The 18,183-nt window shown below is 41.1% G+C and overlaps 1 protein-coding gene across 1 annotated transcript in view; it reads left to right on the top strand.

The window, feature by feature from the left end:
- Positions 1-18,183, top strand: part of LOC126337834 (cytoplasmic dynein 2 intermediate chain 1) — a 150,594-nt gene that overhangs the window by 90,003 nt on the left and 42,408 nt on the right. The gene's annotated exons all lie outside the window — the stretch shown is intronic.

Genomic DNA, 18,183 nt, shown 5'->3' with positions numbered 1-18,183 from the left:
ATAATGGCCAAGAGTAGAAATTCTTCCAACACACCATTCGCAAGTGAAACAGGAAGGGGGCCGGGGTGGGGGTTGTCAGCTAGTGGTACCAGAAGTACCCTCCATCACACACCATTAGGTGGCTTGCAGAGCATAATGTACATGTAAATGTAGTTTGATGTTGCACAGTAAGAGGATAAAAAAGAAAGCAGTGTAGAATCAACAAGCCTGGGTGTCAAGAACTTTTCCATCTACATTTTAAATGTTCGCATAAAATATTCACTCATGCCATTAGAGGCAGGGTGAAATAGATATACAATAATATGAGTCCATTCCATGAGCAAAACATTTAAAAGCCAGCAGATGCAAACTATGGTCCATTATCCTTAATGAGCACTTGTGAAGGTCCTACAATACAAAAAGCAGTGGCCAGAGCTGTAGCTGTATTCTTCATCATGCTCTTCCATTTTGATGACATAATGGAAAATGTGAATACTCATCTGTTAAAATTAACCACATGGCCCCATGGTATGGACTACAAAATCCACATACACGTGATCCCAAAGCTGGGTAGGCATAGGCCACAGTTGGTGGGCTCAGGACATTGCTGGTTGCTGCATCAGAGAAACATGGCAGTGTTGAGCTACATACACAATATCCTTATCGAACCACGAACAATACGGATGTTGCACAGACCAGATTCTTCATTCAGAAATGTCCCATTGGCAACTGGTTCAAGAGTTTTGATATAGATGAGTGCAGAACCTCCAGATTCACCATTCAATACTGACAGTCATCTTGATTCAACTTTTCAAGAGATGACAGGCCTTGTGTCATGAGAGGAAAGAAGAAAGTTCCACATAGGCTGCTGAAGGAAGGGCCTGCGGCCATCGGGTTTGTATGGACTGGTAAACTTGTCTTGAGTGTTGATCCTTGATGTGACTGCAGCAGCATTACTGGAAGTGATGGAACTCTTCCATTGAGTGTTCTGATTGTGAATCAATGAGAAAGCAGTCTCTTGTCTGTCAGATTCCTCATAGAGAACTGTGGCAACACATCTGCATTCATGTTCTAGGCCAGTGTACAATAATGAGTGGAATACTGCTGATCTGATAAGAAAATATCTTATCAGAGATGTCTGTTCAGAAAATTTTGACTTTGAAAGACTGAAAGGAGGACCATATCAACAAGTTACTCTTTAATCCAACTTGCAACAGGATATAAAAATTGCCAGAGATTGAATATAGGCCCCTCCTGAGTCATTCATGTGATCACTATTGACACGTTGTGGAATATTGGTCATAACTGGTTCTAAAAATTTCTGAAAGATTGCTGGTGCACAAGCAGCACTGAAAGGTACTGTGTTATATTGATAGAGATCCTAAGGAGAATGGCTTTGGAAGCAGCATCCAAAGGAAGCTGAAAAGAAGCTTTTGAAAGATTCCTCTTAAGAAAGACACTGACCTCCTATCAAGTCTGAAAATAGATCGTCACGATGCTGAAAAGGATCTGAGTCCACAATCAACTGAGCACATAACATATTTTTGAAGTTTCCATAAAAGCATAATTCACTGCCTGATTTGCAAACAACAACTGATGTTGATGCCTATCTGCTGTAGGGTATTGTGCACAAACTCCTCTAACTGATCTGGCTCTACTTTAGCCTCATCTGCAAGGTTAAAAGTGTCGGGTGAGATTCTAAAAATGTCAATAATGGATGAAGGAAGTGTGATTAGGGTTTAACATTGCATTGTCTATGAGGCCATTGAGCACAATCTCGAAGTGGTCTATGATGAGGAAGGAAACTGTTCTTTAAAATAAACCATCTCTGCATTTTCCAGGAGTGATTTAAGGAACACATAGAAAACCTAAATCTGTGGATTTGAACCATCTTATTTCCAAATGTTCAATACTGCTGATACTTTTAGTGTTACATGGGCAAAAAATTATAAGCACTTCCTAGGCTTGAAGATACAAAAGAGAGTGTACGGAAGACACAGAGAATCCATTTCAGCGCATGGAATGGCACTCTGAATTGCTTGGACTGAGTGTTTGTTAGAAAACCCAAAGGCTTTATAAGCACTCAAGCCAAAAATATTTTCCACTGAGGATTGTGATACAGCAAAGAATGTAAGGATTCTGGTTACTTGCTTGTTCCTGAAGTACCTGTCCTAGTATTGGAGCTTCATGATGAGTGTAAGTCCACAGTTTAGCTGCTATTGATTTTAAGGGTGGAGACTGTAATTGGTGATATGTAAGCTGATTCATTATTGAGACCAAGACCACTGTACCAGAAAGGAATAAAATGGGAATACCATGAATTGCCAACAGTGTAAGACAGCATGGTGCACTCTACTGCTGACAGGCACAGCTGGCTCTAACAGATATCTGCAATATACACTCCTGGAAATGGAAAAAAGAACACATTGTCACCGGTGTGTCAGACCCACCATACTTGCTCCGGACACTGCGAGAGGGCCGTACAAGCAATGATCACACGCACGGCACAGCGGACACACCAGAACTGCTGTGCTGGCCGTCGAATGGCGCTAGCTGTGCAGCATTTGTGCACCGCCGCCGTCAGTGTCAGCCAGTTTGCCGTGGCATACGGAGCTTCATCGCAGTCTTTAACACTGGTAGCATGCCGCGACAGCGTGGACGTGAACTGTATGTGCAGTTGACGGACTTTGAGCGAGGGCGTATAGTGGGCATGCGGGAGGCCGGGTGGACGTACCGCCGAATTGCTCAACACATGGGGCGTGAGGTCTCCACAGTACATCGATGTTGTCGCCAGTGGTCGGCGGATGGGGCACATGCCCGTCGACCTGGGACCGGACTGCAGCGACGCACGGATGCACGCCAAGACCGTAGGATCCTACGCAGTGCCGTAGGGGACCGCACCGCCACTTCCCAGCAAATTAGGGACACTGTTGCTCCTGGGGTATCGGCGAGGACCATTCGCAACCGTCTCCATGAAGCTGGACTACGGTCCCGCACACCGTTAGGCCGTCTTCCGCTCACGCCCCAACATCGTGCAGCCCGCCTCCAGTGGTGTCACGACAGGCGTGAATGGAGGAACGAATGGAGACGTGTCGCCTTCAGCGATGAGAGTCGCTTCTGCCTTGGTGCCAATGATGGTCGTATGCGTGTTTGGCGCCGTGCAGGTGAGCGCCACAATCAGGACTGCATACGACCGAGGCACACAGGGCCAACACCCGGCATCATGGTGTGGGGAGCGATCTCCTACACTGGCCGTACACCTCTGGTGATCGTCGAGGGGACACTGAATAGTGCACGGTACATCCAAACCGTCATCGAACCCATCGTTCTACCATTCCTAGACCGGCAAGGGAACTTGATGTTCCAACAGGACAATGCACGTCCGCATGTATCCCGTGCCACCCAACGTGCTCTAGAAGGTGTAAGTCAACTACCCTGGCCAGCAAGATCTCCGGATCTGTCCCCCATTGAGCATGTTTGGGACTGGATGAAGCGTCGTCTCACGCGGTCTGCACTTCCAGCACGAACGCTGGTCCAACTGAGGCGCCAGGTGGAAATGTCATGGTAAGCCGTTCCACAGGACTACATCCAGCATCTCTACGATCGTCTCCATGGAAGAATAGCAGCCTGCATTGCTGCGAAAGGTGGATATACACTGTACTAGTGCCGACATTGTGCATGCTCTGTTGCCTGTGTCTATGTGCCTGTGGTTCTGTCAGTGTGATCATGTGATGTATCTGACCCCAGGAATGTGTCAATAAAGTTTCCTCTTCCTGGGACAATGAATTCACGGTGTTCTTATTTCAATTTCCAGGAGTGTAACTCTGGTAAAAACTCTGTTGACAGAAATCATTATAATGTGGGTAACTAAATGTAAGATGCATAGAAAAACAATTAGGACAGCTGGGCAGTCTACAAAAATTGTGTCAAGGCCTGGCAGAAAAAAAATGTTATGGTACACTCTTTGTATCCTGTCAAGCCAAGTGGGAGCCACTCCGCTGCCAACTGCACTGCTGGACATTTTTTGCAGTTCCAGCATCAGCTGGAGTAGGCCACACTGCATTTGTCAGTTGAGATGACAGTTCTGTTGTTTGACAGTCCATGGAAATGACTTGAGAAATCTTAAAAGTTCTAGCAATACAAAAAACTTCAGCTAAAAAAGGATCTGACTGTCGTAACACTTCAGCATACACTGTCCAGTGCTAATGTAATCACTATGTCGCATATTAATGATTCTGCATATGATAGTCAATAGGGACTCATACTTGCATTTTTTATTTGTGTGATCCATGATTCATAACTGTCTGATGTTGCCTTGTGATGTTGAAGGAACTCTAACAAATGGTCACCACATATATTTCTGTTGGAAAATCTTCACATAAAAGTGAGCGAATACTGGTGAGGGGCAGCACAGCTGGCTGAGGCTGAGGATACAAGTTTTTGCACAAGATAATAGAACTGTGAGTTTGTAGATAGTAGAAAGACTTGCTTTCATTACTTACTGTACTTACTGTCACTTTCCTAAAAATGAAGTGCTAAATGATTATGATACACCCCTGAGTCATCAGGAGCTTCATTGAACAGCTGGAAAACTGGGTCGTTGTGAAGAATTTGTAGACATGTCTGTTCCATCGGCATCCATACGAGATTGTGCTGCTTTTGTGCTGTTATATCCAGTGATTGAAAACTGCTTATCCATGGTGGTTGAAACACTCAGGAAAATAGCTTGACAAGTCCTATTCCAGCACAAAGTGGACACCAGTTTCAAAAAATCTCCATTGCCACTGTTATAAATTTTTTCTCCAACAAAACAGATTCTATTAAATACAGATTATGTACAAATAAATCACAAAAATGGGGTAGTTCTTCTGGATACACACAACAGTGAACTTATGGAGGTGGATATCTCTTTACTAATACAACAGTCTGGAAGTTTATTATGCCCATATGCTATTGCTTTATTCACTGTTGGTTGAATGGTGAGCAAAGACAGTACTGCATTAGGCAGACCGGAAAGTTCTTGTGCCAAACAAGCCCCAATAGTATGTAAAAACGAAGTCCAAATCACAGTCCAGGAGAAAACCTGTACACCAAAGAACCTGCTGTAAACTTTGACTGGTTATGACAAGTGAGATTGTGACAGTCCACACCAGCTCTTAAATATGTCACTGCTGGTGCCAGCAGATGAATCCTTCCATGCTACAGCTTTCAAGCGTGCCGGATATATGCATAATTATATCAGTTGATCCATTGGTGGGATTAAAATTGAGTGTGACAGTGATTCTGCCGGAAATGAAAGAAAAACTATAATCAGAAAGTGAGCCATCAGTCTCTCCTGTTAATGATTTTATCTTCATCTTCAAAAGATCATTGGATTTGTCCCATGTTCTGTAGCGATGTGCACTTGACATATACAAATCTGCCCTAAACCTCACTGGGACTCTGACTATGCATTTTCAAGTGACAGAAGATGATGATTCACAGTTCTTCAGGCTCTTTCTGGATGACAAATTAATCACTATTTTATTTGGAAGAATTAATAGATAGTGAGATAAGGGCAGTTTAGAACAGTAGCAATTGGGAATAAGTGAAGAAATATATATATTTTTTATCTCACTTATAATTTTGCAAAGCGTAATGTAGCTACCTGAACTGCAGTTACATTGTTCACATAACCAAAATATGTCTCCTCCCTCCTTGGCAACAGCAATTCCATTTTAAAGCTGCAGCATCTGGAAAGATTATTACAGTTCTGCAACAATGAAATATGTGATCCAGTCATCTCAGTTCTAAATTAAACAATATCTGGAACTTAATCTGCAGGAAAAAAGTATGCTGTTGCAGCATCTTTTTGCACTGAAAATTAATCTCTGTTACTATACAAAGGCAAAGCAGCCAAATAGAAGATTTACAAACTGAGGGTGGAACAGATGTACTATACCTGTCTGAACACCATATAGTCACAGATATGGAAATGGTAAATGTATGTGAATATAAGTTTTCAGCATATGTAAGTAGAGACACTATGGAGAGAGGAGGAGGTGCCATGTATGTTAAAATTTATCATAATGTGAAAAATTTAGAAACTAAAAAGATTTGTGTAGAGCAACATATAGAAGCATCTACCTGTGAGCTTAAACTAAATAATGATAGTTTTATAACTGTAGTTGTGTATGGGTCCCCATTGGGAAATTTGCAGGTATTTCTGAAAAACTTGGATTCTATGTTGTGTTGTCTGTCAGATAGAGACAGGCAAATTATTGTTTGGGGAATTTCAATGTAGATTTTCTGGAATAGTCTCATAGAAAGCATGATCAGTCATTGATTATCCTACTCAGGTGTACAGGAAAGCAGGACATGATAGATTATGTTTTTATAGACCAAAATTAATTTAATCAAATAAAATGTCTTCCTGTTAAGAATTGTCTTTCTGATCATGATGCATAACTAGTTGTAGTATATGACATAGCTCCATACAGTAATGCAAAACAGTCCTCCAAAATAGTTCATACAATTAATAATTTAACAAGTGCAAATTTTAGAGAAAGCTTGCAACAATTAGACTGGGATGAAGTGTACAGCGCACCTGATGCTAATTTAAAATTTAACCTATTTTATGATACCTTTGTGAGTATATTTGATAACAGTTTCCCTAATGCAACAGTGAAATGTAACTGTAAAAAACCATTAGAAAAGCCAGGCTTACCCAAGTGATAAAAATATCTTGTAAACAGAAAATGAAAATGTATTTTATAGCTAGAAGGAGTAATGATCCACAAACAGTCTAATATTAAAAAACCACTGCACTGTATTAAGAAAAATTATTAAAAAGTCCAGAAATATGTACTTTAGGTCTGAGATTAACACCTCTGATAATAAAGTTAAAACAATTTGGAATATTGTTAAAAGGGCAACCGAGAGTACAGGAAGACTGTGTTTCTATCAAACTCAAAGAAAAGTTTGTTGACAAAAAGTCAGAAGTAGCAGATATTTTTAATAATCATTTTTAAATGTTGTAGAGAAAATAGGATGCAGCTATTCATTAGAAAATGCAAAATGGAAGTGGTGATATTTAAGCAATTTGATAAAATTCAGATTCAACCCATCTGTCCTACCGAAATTATGAAAGTAATAAATTCACACAAAAGTAAAAGCTCACATGGAATTGATGGCATTTCCAACAAAGTACTAAAAGCTTATTCCCAACATAAAAGTAGGTTCTCAGCCACATGTTGTAGTACACTGAAACAGGGCATTTTTCCATATTGACTAAAATATGCTATCATTAAACCATAACATAGCAAAGGGGACAGGTCTGATGCGAACAACTACTGCCCAATCTCAATACTGACAACTTTATCCAAAATTCTTGAGAAATTAATGTATTCAAGAGTAACTTCATATATTTGTAAAAATGAAATACTAACAAAATGTCAGTTTGATTTTCAGAGAGGCTTTCCAACAGAAAATGCTATATATGCTTTCACTGATCAAATATTAAATTCTCTGAATAACCAAATATCCCCCTTTGAGATTTTTGTGGTCTCTCAGAGGCTGTTAACTGTGTGAATCATGAAATTCTTCTAGATAAACTTAAGTATTGTAGTATGAGTGGGACAATGCTCAAATAGTTTGATTCACATATAACTGGAAAAATGCAGAAGGTTGAAATTAACAATACAGAAAGTCTGCAAAAATCAGCAGAGTTCTCTAATTGCGGAGGTATCAAGAATGGTGTCCCACGTGATTCAGTCCCCTTGGTCCCTTGTTCTTAATATATGTTAATGACTTGCCACTCTGTATTCACGAAGATGCAACACTAGCTCTTTTTTGCTGATGATACAAGTACAATAATCACACCTAACAAACAAGAAGTAGTTGAGGAAATTGTAAATAACATCTTTCAGAAAATTATTAAGTGGTTATCTTCCAATGGACACTCACTAAATTTCAGGAAAACACAGTATATAGTCTTTGAACAGAAGTCTGTTGCTAAGGCAGAATATTCAAATTTTCTGGTGTGTGCATTGATGAGAAATTGAATTGGAAGAGACACATGTTTTGATTCAGTTACTTATGCTATTACAATTATTGCAAATTTTGGTAATAAACACATCAGTAAATTAGCCTACTATGCTTATTTTCATTCACTGCTTTCATATGGCATCATATTTTGGGATAATTCATCATAAGGGAAAAAGTATTTACTGCACAAAATCATGTAATCAGAATAATAGCGGGAGCCTACCCTAGGTCACCTCACAGATATTTATTTAAGGAATTGCCGGCCGCGGTGGTCTCGCGGTTCTAGGTGCGCAGTCTGGAACCGTGTGACTGCTACGGTCGCAGGTTTGAATCCTGCCTCAGGCATGGATGTGTGTGATGTCCTTAGGTTAGTTAGGTTTAAGTAGTTCTAAGTTCTAGGGGACTAATGACCACAGCAGTTGAGTCCCATAGTGCTCAGAGCCATTTAAGGAACTTGGGATATTGACAGTACCTTTGCAATATATGTATTCATTTATTCATTCCAATGCCAAAAAAATAGCAAATTGCATTGCTACAACACTATAAAAAAGGATGATCTTCACTATTCTGGATTAAATCTGACATGGCCACAGAGAAAAGTGAATTATGCTGCCACAAAAATCTTTGGTAATTTATCAAACAGCATTGAAAGCCTGATAGATAGCCAACCAACATTTAAAAACAAATTAAAAGAATTTCTGAATGGCAACTCCTACTCAGTAGTGAAGTTTTAGATGTGAAGTAGTATCTGAGGAAAATAAGAAGAAGATTATATTGTATAAGAAAGCTTATGTTGAACTGACACATTCCATGTTATTACAAAATGTTGTATTCATGATCTGTGGAACAAGTATTAAAGTAATGTAATACAGTAACTATCATTAAAAATATCTTGATTTGGTATGATGTCTTTCACACTATGTGAATTCAAAAGTGGGTTTGTAATATCAACAATAATGTACACCGAGAGGGCCACACAATTTAATGAATAGTTATAATGATGTTGATAATATCAGTTTCAAATAAGGAGTATTGTAAGGCAACTGATAACTTTTAATTATCATACTGTCAGGAATAAAGAACAAAAATCTGAGTAGGTATCTTCCCAGGGAGGTAAGTTAATGGCTCTGAACTGAAAGGATAAAAGAAACCTTCCTTACCATACCTGTGTTATTTTCTTTTTAAATATATTTTATTTCTTAAGTACATTTTACATTACTGGTAATACTTTAGCACATTAGTTTGTTTTTATTTGCAACAAAATTCACAATCTGTTATATTCAGAATTTAATCTTCACACTACTTTTTCTTACATAATTTTATTACAATCATTATAACATGTAGTTGACAGATCTATGGACCTCACATTTCTTTGCACTTTTTGACATTGAATTATTCTTAGTAAACATTTGTTTATTAAAGATCTGTCACTGCTCTTTCACCAGCACCAATAATACCAAGATTTTTAACTTATATCCTTTAGTTACATATTAAATATTGTTAATTAGTTCAATTAATGATTCTGCGTCCTTTGTGTCACTGCCTTTATAAGATAATCAGTATACTTGTTATTCATGTGTGCTGTAGGTCAACAATATTATTTCACAAATTCTGAAATACTTTTATATTAATTTCCTTTTATAGTTATGATAGTTTGTTATATGAATGAAAATATGAGTAAGACCACAAGCTGTTCAGCACATTTAAATGTTAAGAACACTGGCCTCCATAATGGTCAAGTGATTTCATTCCAAATCAGGTTCAGTAAGTACACTCCTGGAAATTGAAATAAGAACACCGTGAATTCATTGTCCCAGGAAGGGGAAACTTTATTGACACATTCCTGGGCTCAGATACATCACATGATCACACTGACAGAACCACAGGCACATAGACACAGGCAACAGAGCATGCACAATGCCGGCACTAGTACAGTGTATATCCACCTTTCGCAGCAATGCAGGCTGCTATTCTCCCATGGAGACGATCGTAGAGATGCTGGATGTAGTCCTGTGGAACGGCTTGCCATGCCATTTCCACCTGGCGCCTCAGTTGGACCAGCGTTCGTGCTGGACGTGCAGACCGCGTGAGACGACACTTCATCCAGTCCCAAACATGCTTAATGGGGGACAGATCCGGAGATCTTACTGGTCAGTGTAGTTGACTTACACCTTCTAGAGCACGTTGGGTGGCACGGGATACATGCGGACGTGCATTGTCCTATTGGAACAGCAAGTTCCCTTGCCGGTCTAGGAATGGTAGAACGATGGGTTCGATGACAGTTTGGATGTACCGTGCACTATTCAGTGTCCCCTCGACGATCACCAGAGGTGTACGGCCAGTGTAGGAGATCGCTCCCCACACCATGATGCCGGGTGTTGGCCCTGTGTGCCTCGGTCGTATGCAGTCCTGATTGTGGCGTTCACCTGCACGGCGCCAAACACGCATACGACCATCATTGGCACCAAGGCAGAAGCGACTCTCATCGCTGAAGACGACACGTCTCCATTCGTCCCTCCATTCACGCCTGTCGCGACACCACTGGAGGCGGGCTGCACGATGTTGGGGCGTGAGCGGAAGACGGCCTAACGGTGTGCGGGACTGTAGCCCAGCTTCATGGAGACGGTTGCGAATGGTCCTCGCTGATACCCCAGGAGCAACAGTGTCCCCAATTTGCTAGGAAGTGGCGGTGCGGTCCCCTACGGCACTACGTAGGATCCTACGGTCTTGGCGTGCATCCGTGCGTTGCTGTGGTCCGGTCCCAGGTCGATGGGCACGTGCACCTTCCGCCGACCACTGGCGACAACATCGATGTACTGTGGAGACCTCACGCCCCACGTGTTTAGCAATTCGGCGGTACGTCCACCTGGCCTCCCGCATGCCCACTATAGGCCCTCGCTCAAAGTCCGTCAACTGCACATACGGTTCATGTCCACACTGTCGCGGCATGCTACCAGTGTTAAAGACTGCGATGGAGCTCCGTATGCCACGGCGAACTGGCTGACACTGACGGCGGCGGTGCACAAATGCTGCGCAGCTAGCGCCATTCGACGGCCAACACCGCGGTTCCTGGTGTGTCCGCTGTGCCGTGCGTGTGATCATTGCTTGTACAGCCCTTTCGCAGTGTCCGGAGCAAGTATGGTGGGTCTGACACACCGGTGTCAATGTGTTCTTTTTTCCATTTCCAGGAGTGTAATAACCTAGAATATCTGAGACCCAAATTTACAAATAACTTCATTGTCATGGATGTGAAGCTCACTTCAGCAGATGAAGTGATATCTACCATACAAACTAGAAATTCAATAACAGTTAAATGTTGGTGGTAAAATAACAAAGTTAATTGGAAAGGACTTTTGAAAGTGTCTTAAAATCAAAAAATTGTTCATGCAAATGGTCATTTACTGACTGGCTGAAATATGCTGGTAATACGCTGATATTAAGATTCTATAAGGGAGTGTATAAAGAAGTATCATTAAATTTTCTCCCAACTACACTACTATAATTCTGCAAACTTTTTGGAAGGCTTATGCATATGCGACTTCTTAACCATCTGATAACAATTAGTATATTGACCAAGACAAGTTAAAATTTCTGAAGAATTACAATATTAAGACGCCTGCTTATACATATAGAAAGAATGTGCTAAATACACTGATCAGCCAGAACATTATGGCCACCTGCCTAATAGCCAGAATGTCCACCTTTGGCACAGATAACAGTGGTGACACATCATGGCATGGAAGCAGTGAGGGAGCTGACACCACATCTGCATACACAAGTCACCTTATTCCCATAAACAGCGGGCAGTGAGGTGATGAACTCTTGACGCCATGTTCAATTACATCTCATATGTGTTCGATTGCATTCAGATCTGGTAAGCTGGGGGACCTGGACATCGACTGGAACTTGCTGCTGTGTTCCTCAAACTACTCCATCACATTCCTGGCCTTGTGACATGGTGCATTGTCTTGTTTAAAAATGTCACTGCCATCGGGAAACATGGTCCTCATGAAGGGGTGTAGATGGTCTGCAACCAGTGTACAATACTCCTTGGCCATCATGGTGGCTTGCATGAGCTCCACTGGACCTACGGGTGCCCATGTCATTGTTGCTGCCAGCTTGTCTCCGACCCACCACACAGGTATCAAGGAGTTCTTCCCATGGATGACAACGGATCCATGCCCTCCCATCGGCATGATGAAGATCACTTGATTCATCAGGGTATGCAATGCTGTGCCACTGCACTAATATCCAGTGCTGAAAGTCATTTGCCCATTTCAGTCATAGTTGCCGATGTCATGTTGTTAATTGGCACATGCATGGGTCGTTGGTCGCAGAGGCCCTTGAAAGGAGCGCTTGGTACACCGTGTGTTCAGACACACTTGTACACTACCCAGCATTAAAATCTAGTGTTATTTCCGCCACAGTTCACCATCTGTCCTGTTTTATCAGTCTGCCCTGCCTACAGTGTCCAACATCTGTAATGCGGGGTGGTCGCCCAGTCCCATGACGTCTGTACACAGTTTCACCTTGGTTTCTCTGCATGTTGAAGATACTCACCCTAGCACTCCAACACCTGACAAGTCATGCAGTTCCCAGAGTGCTTGAGCAGACCCTCCAGGCAATCACAGTCTGCCTTCAGTCAAACTCAGATTCTGCACATGGACAACACACTCATTGATACAACATGCACCATGGATGTGTATGACTAGCAGTCATTCCTCGCCAGGTGACATTGCTGTCACCTCGATGGGTTTATATCGATATTAGGTCGGTGATGATAATGTTCTGGCTGATCATTATATGTTACATGATAATTATATCCTTTTAACCAAATCTGGATATTATGCTTTATTGTACAAATGGTTTTAATATGAAAGACCCTTGAATTAAGATATTATTCATCATCTGATTGGGAATTAATCTCATGAAGTGCTTCCAAAGTTTCTATGTTAGAGCTACTGTCTTTTCCTGTGTGTATTGATGACATTTTATCAGTTACATCACCATATGCCTTTTTTTTTTTTTTTTTTTTTTTTTTTTTTTTTTTTTTTTTTTTTTTTTTTTTTTTTGCAAATGATAACAGAAAGTCAAGTTAGTTTTAGAAAAGACTTCAAATGAAATTTAAGTGGACTTTATTAAATAGTTTGTGTCCAATTGCAACTGCCATTAAATTTTCAATATCACATTCTGGGGTCATGTCTTTACTGAAACAAATGTTTTAATAATGTGATGAGTAAATGTAATCACAAACCATTCAGATTAGGTGTTGGGCAGTTGAGGAAGAGGGACACAATGAAGAGGAAAGTGTGAGTGTAGATTAACATGGTGAGATATGTGTGGGACGTGGACTAGTGTAGATTGAGGTCAAGAGGATTGTCGGATCGTAGGATGCATTGTAAATAAGTTCCCTTCCATGTAATTTGGAGAAGCTGGTATTGTGGGAGAGGATCTAGATGGTGCCAATTGTGAAGCAGTCATTACAGTTGAACATGTTCTCAGCAGTATTTTCTGCCACCCAATGGACAATATATGACACTGTAGCTGATGCATTACTCTGACCAAGACACTGAAAGTGAACCAACAATCTATAGATGTTCAGTTTGAACCGCTATAGCAAACTGTTTGACTTTGGCTGTGATTTGTAGAACAATTAAGACACCTGATACTCAGTGTTTATTGTCCAACAATTGCTTGTTTGTAGCGGCTAGCTATAACGGTGACAACTGATGATAAACATTGATTACAACTGTTGCTGGATGGACTGCAGCTGTGGAACTGTGACAGCAACTAGATGAGTGTATGAGGTGGCTCTCCATTTAGCCACGATCACCAGAATGATGGTCATCTGTGCTCTATTTTTCGGAAGAGGAAAATAGTTCCAAATATCAATGGACTCTGCAGCAGCTGACACAACTATAGGCAGTGGACCTGAATATTTGAAGGCCTCATGGAGAAGCGTAAATAGGTTCCAGTTCATGAGCATCATCTAAGCAGCAATAGTTCAGAAATCAGTGGCACCTAGCGTGAAGAGTTCCTGCTCGGTGATGTCATATGGTGCTGTCACTGGGTATGACTTGACCACATACCCCTAGGTAGATGGGACAGGTTTTACACTCGAGTCTTCCATGGGGTATGACCGATGTGGCAAGGGATTGCAAGTAGATATGACATAAAGGTGGACCAGGATAATTTGTAGGTTGGGTGGCCAGCCGAATACCAATTTAGGAGAGGTAATAAGGATATTCCCCATTGCAGGGCCCAAATGATAGATAGTCAAAGTCCTGGTGAAGAATGTGATTACATTGTACAAGTCTGGGGTGATCTTTGGTAATGGAGAGATGCTCCCTTACAGCTGGTTTTTGTGAGTGATCAGAGGAATAGTGGCATTGTGGTTATGGCATGGTTGACTTGTTTGCAGATTTGCGTGTCTGTGTAGGCCTTAGTAAAACCTTGAGCATGTTGGTTAATGGTTGCTCATCACTGCTGGTACTGTCCAGGCCTGACCAGACTGCAAGGAAGAGACTTTATAGTGTCAAGGAAATGGCAGCTATAAGAATGGAGATACTGTTGGTGGTTAGCGAGCATGATATAGGCAGACATTTTAGAAAGCCATTGAGGTGGTGGCAGTCAATGTCCAGAAAGGTGGCACTCTGAGTTAAGGAGGTCCAGATGAGACAGATGTAAGAGAAGGTATGGAGGAATGAGGGTAGAGTGTCTTGATCCTAGGTCATGGGCCATAACCAGGTTGGCATTTGAGGGTGACATGTGGATGCTCACGGCCATGCTGCAGATTTGTTTGTGTATATTCCCCTCAAAAAAGAAACAGTTACAGGTAAGGATGCTGTTAGTAAGGTGAATAAGAAATAAGGTGATAGGTTTGGAGTTAGCAGTATGTTGAAAGAGGTCCTATTCACTGGTGGGAAAGTAACAGACATGAAGAATATTCATGAAAATGTAACTGCAATCAGCAGTGACAAGCAAGAATAAATATGTTTATGGAGGGGGTGTGGTTGACAGGCAATGAAGCAAGCAGTTTGTGCCTTCAGTATAGGAAGCTAGACTGCAGACTATAGGTTGGAGGTATTAGATTGAGAACTAGTTCCATGCTCCGACAGAGAGAATATGGCGACAGGGAGAATATGAGCTCATGTTGAAAAGCACTTGCTACACATCGTAAATGTAGGAATGTGATCAACATGAGTATCAAAGTGTGCTGTGTCTCAAACAATAAGTGATATAATGTACACTGTTCAGTATTCAAAGTTTCATTTCAGCCTAGATTCTGTGAACATTGTCACTTTATGGCAAGAAGATATGTTAGCATGGGAAGTTGCCCATGGAATTCATATATGAGGTGTGTAAGAAAAGTAATGAGATATTTTTTTTTTATCAAACAGTGGTGCAGCTCCAGTTTTTAATAGTATTGATGGAATTAATTCTCTTCCTCATTATTAGTATTTTTTTCAATTTTTCAAACAACATTATTGTTCCTTCAGAGTAGTTCCCTTCGGCAGCTAGATGCTGACAGAGTTGTTTTTCCCTGTCTTGGTAGCAATGATAAAAGACTTCAACTGGTAGGGCCTTTAACATGTTGATCACATTATTTTGAATATTCGCCAGAGTCCCAAAGTGACATCCTTTTAAGACATTTTTCAATTTTGGGAAAAGAAACAAGTCAAATGTTGGCCACATTCTTTTGAATGTCCTCCAGAGTCCCAAAATGACATCCTTTTAAGACATTTTTCAATTCCAGGAAAAGAAAAAAGTCAATGAGGGAAATGGCAGTGTGACATGGGGTGTTATCATGATGCAGTGTCCACTTGTCTCTGCAATATCTGGTCTCACTGGATTCACTCTTTTCCTGAGCCTTTCAAGGGCATCTTTGTAAAACACTCAGTTGGCAGGTTGTCCTGGAGAAGCAAATTCTTTATGCATGATACCCCTACCACCAAGAAACCAAATCAGCATTGTTTTGTTCTTTGATTTGCTCATTCAAGCTTTTTTGGCCTCAGTATGCCACCTCTCTCTTTGTTGCTTTGTCTCACAATCACACACAAACATCCAGGATTCATCACCTGCTTTATGTAGCTCAGCCATTCATAGGCATTGATAGTTCTCTGAAGAAGATCATTGCACATTTCTTTGATTGTCATGCTCAGTTGTGAGGTTTGAGGTTTGTCAGCATGATTTTGGCACAAACTTTTTGCATGTGCAAAGTCACCAGTCATCCTTATTGTTAAACATCAGTCTGATCTCACAAGAGGAAGCACATATTCAACATTTTTGGCAGTTTTTAAGTTGAAGGTCTCCCTGAGTAAGGTTCATCTTCAACATGTTCTCGGCCTTCCAAAAATGATGTGTGCCAGGGAAAAACTTGTGCTCTTGATAAGTAATGTTCCCCATAGCCCTGTTTCAACTTTTTAGAGGACACATTTGCTGGTTCTCCAAGTTTACCACAAAACTTGATGGTATAACTTTGCTGTATATTCTGCTGTTCCATTTTCATAACACACAACTTTACTGACGGCACACTCAAAAACCATGTGATGTCTGCATGAAGCTAAAACTTGGATTGAGCATCAAGGATGAGCACACCAGTATACATAAGTAGAACAACACAGCGTTGCCAGTTCACTCACAGTGTTGTCAGTCGCATTACATTTCTCACACACCTCGTACATCACAGCCATGTGATTCACTTTTAACCCCTACCATGTAACATCAAACATTGAAAAATCTGCCGCTTTCTGGTGACCTGCAGTCAGCAACAGTAGCTGATGAGTGCTACTTGTAAATTAAGGTTCTTAGGTGCCGTGAAGAGAATTCAACAGAACTGCACCTGGATATTTTTGAGGCAGCTGGAAGAGCCGTGTCATTCTAGGCACCTGTCAACTGTCACCACACACCAATTTGACCTCTAGACATCTATAATGAAAAACCCAGCACCATGGGGCATGTGAAAAGTGGGCAAGGGAGCACCTGGAACAGAACCTACATCAATGGTTCTTCATTGACATGTGCAAGATTTGTTGATGTTTGATGGTTATTGTAGAAAAGTCTAAAGGTGACTAGGTACCAGTCCACATCTTAGAGCTGCACCGAGCGAGGTGGCGCAGTGGTTAGCACACTGGACTCGCATTCGGGAGGACGACGGTTCAATCCCGCGTCCGGCCATCCTGATTTAGGTTTTCCGTAATTTCCCTAAATCGCTTCAGGCAAATGCCGGGATGGTTCCTTAGAAAGGGCACGGCCGATTTCCTTCCCCATCCTTCCCTAATCCGAGCTTGTGCTCCGTCTCTAATGACCTAGTTGTCGACGGGACGTTAAACAGTAATCTCCTCCTCTTAGAGCTGCAGGTTCAGCAGGGAAGAGGGTCCATTATGTATTAGGCTTGTATCACATGTAGATGTCAGATTGAGGGTAATTTGATGGTTGTGCAGTATCAAGAAAGGATACTCCAAGTTATTGTCATGTTGTACAGTCAATATCTAGGATATCTGTAGTTTGGCCATCTTGTCTTAATGTCAAACACATTGTGGTAAAATATCATGGGACTCAATCGTCATTTAACCCTACACAAATATTCCATCATGATAGACACTAAATTTAGAATGTTGATTCTTTGCACTTGACATTCTAGTATGAAGATGATTTGAACATGATTTGGCATTCTTAATGTGCTCTGTCCATGTAAGCTGGATGGCAACTTCCAGGCAGGCTACCCCTCTTTTACAAGGCATTATCCTCTGGCTGATCATTTCATCATCCTTGCTGCTGGATAATTAGTAACTGTTGTCATTTGCAACAAATTTTATCCAGATTTCAGTTCTTTATTAATGACTCAAAGCCACACAGTCTCATGCATCTCAAACAGTTCTTTAACATCCATTTTATCTAGAACATACCTTTATATGGATTGTGAAACAGATGGTAGTTGTTTTCAAGCATCAGATGGTGATTCAATTTGTCTCACTATAATGTCATCTTGTTTTGCACACTAGGAAGCTTGTTATGTGGCAGAAAAGAAAAGCATGTGAGTATGTGTATGAAATGGGGATATGTCGTTTCTACTTTGAGTTATTTATTCTGTGATTGAGATTCTCAGAAGCTGTGACTTTGTATGGAATCTTTTCTTTATTGCCTGAAATAAGATGTTCTATCTAGAGATATATCAAT

This window comes from Schistocerca gregaria, chromosome 1, assembly GCF_023897955.1.
Source record: "Schistocerca gregaria isolate iqSchGreg1 chromosome 1, iqSchGreg1.2, whole genome shotgun sequence".
NCBI classification, from domain to species: domain Eukaryota; kingdom Metazoa; phylum Arthropoda; class Insecta; order Orthoptera; family Acrididae; genus Schistocerca; species Schistocerca gregaria.
The sequence above is the reverse complement of the archived record's forward strand: the minus strand, read 5'-3'. Positions and strand labels throughout refer to the sequence as shown.